Raw genomic sequence first — 10315 nt, 5'->3', positions numbered from 1 at the left:
TTTAGGCATAACACTAATGGATGCACCTAAATCGCATAAAGCTCTTTTAAAACTAGCATTACCAATAACACATGGGATAGTAAACGCACCTGGGTCTTTTTGTTTCAAAGGCAGATTCTTTTGAACAACGGCAGATACAACTTCACCCATACTTACCGTTTCATGACCTTTCAGTTTGAAAGCTCTCTTGGTAGTACACAACTCCTTCAAGAATTTTGCATACTTGGGAATTTGCTTGATAGCATCAAGCAAAGGAATGTTGAGTTCTACTTTCTTGAAAACCTCTAAAATCTCTTTTTCTTTGTCCTCTTTCTTTGACCTAGAAGAACTCACAGGAAAGGGTGGAATTGTTTTAAAACTGGAAGTCATTGATTGAGGACTTACCTTTAGAGTGTTGGTCGTGGTTTCAATTTGTGAAGGAGAAGGATGTTTCTTTTTTGTACTCAATTCAGTTTCTATCTCTTCTTCTTTCTCCATCTTAATTTGTTTTGACCTTTTCTCTTCAAGTTCTTTCCCACTTCGCAGCATGATCGTACTAACATTCTCTTTTGGATTCAATGCTTGGGAGGGCAATTTTCCATTCATTTGTGCTTCCAATTTCCCCACACTTGAAGCTACTTGCCCCATTTGCTTCTCCAAGTTGTGAATACTTGACCTTGTTTCCTGTTGAAAAGACATGACATTTTGTTGCAAGGTCACAGTGTTAGAAGCCAAAGTTTTCATCATCTCACGAAGATCATCACTGGATGACGACCCCATAACATTGGAGTTTGTGAATGGAGGGGGTTGTCTTGCTTGATAATTTTGTTGGGGCTGAAATCCATGGGGATGGAATTGTCGGCCTTGATTGCCTTGTTGAGGCTGGTTCCCATACCATAGGTTGGGATGATCTCTCCATCCAGGATTGTACGTGTGGGAAAAAGGATCATACTTATGCTGAGGTTGTCCATTGAATGCTCCATCAACTGCATTAACTTGTTCAATGTAATCTTCTTGCATTGTTGGGCACATATCTGAAGCATGTCCTTGTAAGGAGCATATGCTACAAACTTTCACCTGCTGTACATTGCCACAAGCCAAAGAACGCACAAGAGAAGTAAGATCATTAACTTTATTCTCAAGGTTAGAAATACTTATCTCATTTACTCGTTTATTTGCGAAGTCTCCACGAGTGCCAAACTGTTTCGAGTTGGCTGCCATGTTTGAGATCAATTGGCGTGCTGCCTCGGGTGTCTTATCTACCAATGCCCCTCCACTTGCAACATCAATGATACTACGGTCAGTAGGCATCAATCCTTCATAGAAATATTGAATGAGCAGCTGATCGGGTTTTTGATGATGAGGGCATTGAATGCACAGTTGCTCAAATCTTTCCCAATACTCGGAAAGTGTCTCTCCATGAGATTGTCGAATCCCACATATTTCTTTCCTTATGTTGGCAACTCGAGATGCTGGGAAATACTTCTCAAGGAAGATCTTCTTCATGCCATTCCACGTTCCAATTGAACCTGGGAGAATGGAGAAAAGCCATACCTTTGCTGCCCCTTTTAAAGAGAAAGGGAAAGCTTTCAACTTAACTTGTTCTTCATCAACTCCATTCGGTTTCATGCCAACGCAAACCATATGGAATTCCTTGAGATGAGTATGAGGATCTTCTCCAGCAAGACCATTGAAAGTTGGTAGCAAATGTATAAAACCAGATTTGAGCTCAAAGTTTACATTATTGTCGATGTTTATGCACAATGGCTGATTTTCCACGTTAGGAGCAGCAAGCTCCTTGAGTGTTTGTTGTCGTGCAACAACCATGGTGTTAAGGCGAGCTTCCTTTCGTAACCTGCGTAAAGTTTTTTCTATTTCGAGATCCAAATGCACTTGACTTTGATTAGTAGAACGGGTTACTGGCATAAATCATCAAGAAAACTCAAAATAAACCAACCACACAAGAGATCGAAAACAATGCAAATTGTACGAAAATCCTACGGTAGAAAACAAAAACTGCCTAAAAACCCTAAAAAAAAGCGGAATTTGGCCTCAATAGGGTGGGGCTAGTGGTATACCACCAGTCCTGTTTAGAACGTCGTTTCCCTTCAGGAAACAAATGGCTGATACCTAATTCCACCAAAAAATTTGTTTTGAACAGTACCGCTGCCGTAATGAACAGTACCGCAACAAACAAAAATTCTGTTTTTTTTTTTCAGAAAAAGAAATAACAATCACAGCAAATAAAAATAATAGCACAAGAATCAACTAAAATTACATCCTCGGCAACGGCGCCAAAATTTTTTGCGATGTCGCGGTCGCACAAATTAATTACCCTAGCTTCAAACACAACACACAAGATAGTATAGAGCAAGCAAGGGGTCGATCCCACGAGGAAGATTCAAGTTAGATTTTTATGCTAGATGATATGTAATTTGGGGGGGTTTGGACGTTATCTAGGCTAAAGCAAAAGAAAACAGAAAACTATCAAACTAAATTTAATAAAATCAGAAAATTATCAAGAGAACAAACCTTGGTCACAAGCACACATCCACCTACAGAAATCAGAACTGATCATGGAAACGAAACATCAATTTATATTCTGAATATTTATCTCTTCTTAACATTGGTTAGTTAACGGATCCGCCGTATAACTAGCCCTAACCATCAAACAACCACAGTGTCCGCACTAGTAATTTAATTCAATGGCAGCCTTAAGAACTAGATAAGTTGATTAATCAAAAAAACATAACTGTCCGCATTCTATGTTTGATTTGATTGAATGTTCTCCCTAAGATTAATAACGTAGATCCGCCACAATTATTAAACTCAGTTGCTTCACAAGTTCATATACCACAACTCCGGTTTTGATATCAAACTTAACAATAGATTGTCTACAATAATAACTTAGAGTCCGCTCTAGCAATTAAAATAAACAATCATAGAAAAAATAAGCATAGGAGAACAAACATATTCATCATATAAACTAAAAAGAAAAGGTAAAATAAATCTCACACTTCTTGAAATCCGAAGGTTTCCGTGTCCTTGCAACCAAGAAAAAGTGTTTAGCCTTGCATGTTTGTTGAACAACTAATCAAAAAGAAGGAAGAATGCATAATTTAGGGTTTCTTAGAGGAAGGGGGCGTTTTTCTCTCCTTGGCTGGCTGCCCCACTTCTCTTCTCTCATTCTTTTTATATCCTAGGAAACCCTAGGTCTCTATTTTACAAAATAGTCCTCCATTAAGTAGACTGTTTACATTTAAGTACTTCAATAACTATTTTCCTAAAAAACAAGAAATAGCCTTGCATGAAATCTTCAAGCTTTGACTTAGAGGAGCTAAATTGCTGAAATAAAAACTTGGATATCGGTTTAGATGCTTCGAAACGTAATTTGGACTCGTTTCTTCACGAAACCTGTTTGCTGGCAGAATTCAGATGTCATCTTTGAAAAATCATATCTCCCTCATATGACATCGTTTTTGGCTGCAATTTTGAGCGTTTATATACCTTTGAGTCATGAATCCAAAACAATTGAGTTTGCATCAATTGGACTTTTGTAGCTCCAGATATTCAAGTTGGAATGGCCGAAGGTCAACACTGGCAGATTGCGAGATTTGACTTTGAAGGCTGCGATTTCCATGCTCTTCCTTATTTTATTTTCTTGCCTTAGATGTCCAGAAAGGTATGGATGTTACCTTTTTAATTCCACTAGAATCACTTCATTTCAACCTCTAGAGCTCACGCTCTGCACAAAACATCGACTGAAGGTCAAATCTGCCAATTATCTCCAATTTACTCCTTTTTGCATCTTTCATCCAAAAGTGCCTTCAAAACATAAAACAAAGAATATCAAGGCATTTTATATATAAAACATAGGCAAAACACTAGTTAAATGTGGGTGAAACTATTGAATAATATGGTTGCATCAATTTCCACAATGAAGTGAGCAAAAAACTTTTCTTCAAGGATTTGAAGAGAGGGAAAAATAATTCATTATGAGATTGCTAGTCTATTTCTATAATGATATGAGCAATCAACTTTTTCTTCAAGAATTTGAAGAGAAAAAAAACAATCTATTATGAGATTGCTCGTCTATTTCCACAATGATGCGAGCAATCAACTTTTTCTTCAGGGATTTGTTAGAAGGGAATCTATCTTAACAGTTTGTATTAGATTCAACTAACTTTAGTCAATTCAAGGCACATGCTCCCCTTTACTGTCAGCATATATTGAAAAACAAAAAATCATCAAATCGAGCAAACTTGAAAGCCATTCTTGCCTCCTCTTTTACACTTCTTCAAGTTACCAACTTTCTCTCTTTAAAACCTAATTTTTCTAACTCATATTTTCTCCTTAATCTACCAAATCTTTAGATTTTCTTGGTAAAACTACTTTAAATCACTCAAGAACACTAAAAGTAAAGCAAAATCTCACCAATTTTAGATAGAAAATTAAAAACCTAGTTTTTTTCCCTAAAAAAAAAATGTCTGGCTACTTTTCTAATGAGGATGATGAAGTTTTATGACTTATTTATAATACTCCTCATTTAAGCCTCTATGTATTTTTTGTGCAAAATACTCGATTGCGGACCTATATCGCAAGGCCTTATTGAACTCTAATTGATCTAAAGTTTTAGCCCAAGGTAGAAAAATATGTCAAAAGACGTCTTATAAAATTTCAAACTGAATTAATGATTGATTTGAGATTTGTGCTTGATACCATAAAACTAGTCAGTAGGTGATTTTACGCAAAAATTCTGAATTTTCTTGTTCAATCCTTACACAAATCATACCATTTATTCCATTAAATCCTCAGGATCATTTCTTTATTTCAAAATATATTTATTTTGCCTTTTATCATTTATATCATTTACAAACATATTACCGTTTCACGGTAACGTTACTAATTTTTAACTGATACTTACACCATCACTTTTTTTTTACAATTCTTTCTTATATTTTATTCTTTGTTACCATACTACATCCTTGGAATCATTTTATTATATTAATTATTTTTTATCCATCAAAACTCGTTACCAATTTTGCCAACATTACGAATTTTAAACCCAAAATTTATAATTCTCCTTTCAACTTTGTCAGTACCTTTAAATTTATTCACAGATGTTATCCTCACCATTATATATCATATTTATTACTATTTTTTTTTATTTATTCATTTCCTTCACCCTGGTTTTTTTTTGTTTTTTACTCGAAAGGGTCTTACTATCCTTGTTCTTATGTTTACATGAAAGTTTACATACTATCCCTAATTTTACTAAGTGGATGGTCAGACTAGAAGAGAGGTTAAATTAAGGCAAAGCCTTAGCATTTATGAACTGCTTCTAGCCAACAAGTACAATGTTTGATCAAAACAACCTCTATTAGGAGCTATATTTTTGTTTTGATCGAAATCCAGAAAGGCGTTTATCTTTCCATCTAGAATGATTTTACCCAACCTCTTAGGCTAAAGAGTAATTCTTTGGAATAATCCATATAATGAAGAAGCAAATGCTACGATAAATGTCATAGAGCCCTAGTATGAGGACTTGATATCCAGTCAAGAATACCTTCATTTAAGATGAAATGAAGGACGCTCTTGAACTTTTTGAGTGATAACATGTTGTCTCTTTAACATATGGGTTTGCAATTATTTTAGCCCACTCGATCACTCAAACTAGTCAAAGGCTTTTTAAAGATGATTGGTCTTCTAACACAAAGTACACTAATATCAATGTCCTTTTTTAACTATTTTATTCGTACAGAAGCTTACATAAGGCTCAAATTAGGGATGACCTGATCAATTTGTCGTAAAGGAAAAAAATGGTGGGCCATTGTGGATACTACAAATTTGGCTAGTATGACCATCATGCAATTCATCCATTGCTTCTTTGGCCTCAGGAAAAGAACACTCTTAACAACATTGCCATATTAGGTTTGTGAAATATGGCTCTACTAGGGAAATAAAAGATTTTGTAGACATTATTCAAAATTTGAAATCAAAGGAAGGTATTAAGATCCAACATACAATATGGAAAAGCATCCTTACCAATAAAGATTTACATATTTAATGCATAATCGAAGTTATAGCTACCAAAAATCTAGAGCTCTATTAAGGTCTATAATTTATATAATACTTCCAGGCAACTTGGAATTAACCAAAACCTATCCATCATTGTCATATGTTTTTAAAACAACCCGAGGCCATTTTTAAAACTTATAATATTCTATGAAGAAGTGGTCAAGATAAATCGGACACTACTAGAGATATGTATGCTAAAGGATGACGATATCAAAATCCATATGACCAAAAACTTTAAAGAATACTACTAGCAATCCAGTATGTAAAGGAGAAGGAATATGTCCCCTTGTAAACAATAAAGAAAATCATCATTATACTTCTAATGGAAAATGATTAAGCACAAAGGTTACATGACCAAAATTTCCCTTTTGAGGAAGTGTCCCACACTTCTCTTGTTGATGAGACTTAACACAATTAACTCGAAGACACTAAAAAAGAGGTCACACTTATTTTTAGAATGAATTCACACCAATTTCCAACATCATCATTAATTGACCAACATCTATCACCCATTTTTGTGAAAACATACAAAAGCCTTTGGAAATACCGTCATAAGCACCACGATCACGAAGTCAAACCATAAAAAGTGGGCTGGAAGAGCTCGAAGAACTTTAGGCATCAACAAGAACTATATTAAACAAATATACAAGATAAGAATAGATAAAATGGCTATATCCCTAATTTTGAGAGAAAAAGAGTTGTTGTAAAAACAACTTAAGTATTGAGCACACTTCTCCTAAAATCACTTGTTTTTCACCATATATAAGAATATTTAAAACGGATAAGAACATTTATGATGACTTCTATTAGCTAAAAATTGATAATAAGCTTTACTCTTCATTTTCAAATGAATTGAGTGAAAGCCCCAAAATATATGAAGGTTCCAATCGGATTATAAATTGTTAACATGATTACATTAGTTATCTTATTCGAATAATGCTAATACTTGTAAATGTTGTCAGGCATTCATGATTATAACTTATGTTAACAACAAATCAAGTTCCTTTCATAGCTCAGGTGTCGGTTATACCATACAGTATGGGCTATGAAAGGGCCAAGTATTTGTTGTACCAAGTGTTATACAACATAAATCTAGATTTACCATTTAACAAGCAAAGTATTAAAAGTGAACAAGATAACAAATATAAAGCATGTTAGTATCCAATATTAAGGTCCATGTTAAGTTTATATTATACTTATTCTTACACCATTAGTGTACCCTTTTCACCTTGATATAATTAACTTAGTTAAACATAATGAAAGAAAGAAACATAAATAAACAAGATAAGAATATAAATGAGAAAAAAGTTAACTAAGTAAAGAAAAGGAAATGAAAGGCATAAACAAGAGATTAATATAAACAAAACTTAAGTTTTACAAAAGAGAGAGCAAGAGCATGATCGTGATCTGAACACCAAGATACCTAAATACATGGCAAATGCCTCCTTTTATAGGCCAAAATTTGGAACTATTGATTTGTTGACTAATTGATAATGTTGTTAGGCATTCATGATTATAACATATGTTAACAACAAATCAAGTTCCTTTCATAGCTCATGTGTCGGTTATACCATACAGTATGGGCTATGAAAGGGCCAAGTATTTGTTGTACCAAGTGTTATATAACATAAATCTTGATTAACCATTTAACAAGCAAAGTATTAAAAGTGAACAAGATAACAAATATAAAGCATGTTAGTATCCAACATTAAGGTCCATGTTAAGTTTATATTATACTTATTCTTACACCATTAGTGTACCCTTTTCACCTTGATATAATTAACTTAGTTAAACATAATGAAAGAAAGAAACATAAATAAACAAGATAAGAACATAAATGAGAAAAAAGTTAACTAAGTAAAGAAAAGAAAATGAAAGGCATAAACAAGAGATTAATATAAACAAAACTTAAGTATTACAAAAGAGAGAGCAAGAGCATGATCTTGATCTGAACACCAAGATACCTAAATACATGACAAATGCCTCCTTTTATAGGCCAAAATTCAGAACTATTGATTTGTTGACTAATTGATGAGTGGGTGGCCACATCTTGACTTGGTGACAATCCTTATCTTCTTGTCTGCCAAAAACATCATTGATAATGTCAGGATTTGAACAAATTCTCCCACAAAGGTTCTAGGACATTATCTTAGCTTTCCAAGAAAAAAAAGATGAGGTCATTTGGATTTCTAGAACTCGAGATATGGGCTGAACACTGAACAGTGTCTGGGCTGCAGGACAGATTCGGACTTCTCCATTGTTGCTACCATTTGGACTTTCAAACGACCTTTTTAAATCTTGGGCTCCACATGAAAGTTGTAGGCCTATGTCTTATCTTTCCATCCATATAAAATGGACCTAAATCCAAGATCTACAGCTCCAGATATGACCCAATAACCGAACAGTGTTTCAGTTTGGACTGCACCAGCATCTCTTTCCTAAGTTTAGCCATCTCTTTGTCCTTTCAATTTCAGTACTTCAACTCATCAATCAATTCTTTCATTTATGTGATAGGCCTGCATTTAAGATGAACATTTACCATAAATTAAAGGTATCTTACATTATTAGATATGTTATTATAAAACATGTTTTAATTAAGGAGTTATTGATACTTCAAGTGCAAAATGATGATATAAAACCTTGATAAAAATGCACTTTTAAGTATTAATCAGATGACGGGAACAAATGATTGATTAGCTTCGGCTAATGGCATCCGAACGGATGACTGGAACAAATGATTGATTAGCTTCGGCTAATGGCATCTGAATGGATGACCAGGGTAAATGAATGATTAGCTCCGGCTAATGGCATCCAAAGCGGATGACTAAGATGAAAAAAGATTAGCTTCGACTAATGGCATCCGAATGGATGACCGGGATAGATGATTGATTAGCTACAACTAATGGTATCCTAAATGAATAATCAAGATGAATAAATGATTAGCTATGGTAATGGCACCATAGATGAATTACCAGAATGAATAAATGATTAGCTTTAGTAAATGGCATCCTAAATGGATACTCGAGATGAATAAATGATTAGCTACGGTAATGGCACCCTAGATGAATTACCAGAATGAATAAGTGATTATCTTCGAAAAATGGCATCCAAAATGGACAATCAAGATGCATAAATTACTAGCTTCGGCTAATAGCATCCTAGGTGGATAACCGAGATGAACAAATGATTAACTACGACTAATGGCAACCTAAATGGATAATCAAGATGCATAAATTACTAGCTTCGGTTAATAGCATCCTATATGGATGACTGGGATGAACAAATGATTAACTACGACTAATGGCATCCTAAATGGATAATCGAGATGCATAAATTACTAGCTTCGGCTAATAGCATCCTAGGTGGATGACCGAGAAGAACAAATGATTAACTACGACTAATGGCATTCTAAATGGATAACCGAGATGCATAAATTACTAGCTTCGGCTAATAGCATCCTAGGTGGATAACCGAGATGAACAAATGATTAATTATGACTAATGGCATCCTAAATGGATAATTGGGATGAATAAATGACTAGCTTCGGCTAATAGCATTCTAAATGGATAATCAGGATGAAGAAATGACTAGCTGCAACTAATCGCATCCTAAGTAGATGATCGAGATGGGAAAAAAATATGAGTAGCTACGACTAATGGCCCCCTAGTGGATGACAAGATGAATAAATGATTGGCTTCGGCTAATGGCCTCCTGAGAGGATAGTCGAATTTGAGTGTATGAGTTAGTTTTAAGAACTGATGCGTTCATGTATACTACGTTTCGTATATACTAGGTATATGAAAGGACTATAATGGTTATGCTTTAAATAGAGAAAAACATTAATTCGGCTAACGGCATTCGAAATGAATGATCGGGTTTGAGTACTGTGATTAGCCTCGGTAATTGATGAATTATTAACGGTGGTATTTACATAAGTAAAGGGAAATTAAAGAATTATGCTTTTTGGTCCATGAATGAAATGTGACTTTAATATTGTTTTATTATGTTTTCTTAAATGGCCTATAATGCTTAAAATTACCTTGTGTTGTAATAGGGACATCATACCAATATGGTGCATAAGGAAATTCATTTCGTGGCTCACACATTTTGAAAAGAATTATATAGTCACATATTATGGGTGATATGAGTTCTGCATGAACGGACATGTAAATCACTCAATTAGTCGTCCGATCCCTTTTGTAAAGACTAGTAATTAAATATTGAAATGGAATACGGACGAGAATGTATGAACAGGTTG

Source organism: Populus nigra, chromosome 15 (genome assembly GCF_951802175.1).
Source record: "Populus nigra chromosome 15, ddPopNigr1.1, whole genome shotgun sequence".
In the NCBI taxonomy this organism is placed as follows: Eukaryota; Viridiplantae; Streptophyta; class Magnoliopsida; order Malpighiales; family Salicaceae; genus Populus; species Populus nigra.
Note: the sequence above shows the minus strand (reverse complement) of the source record.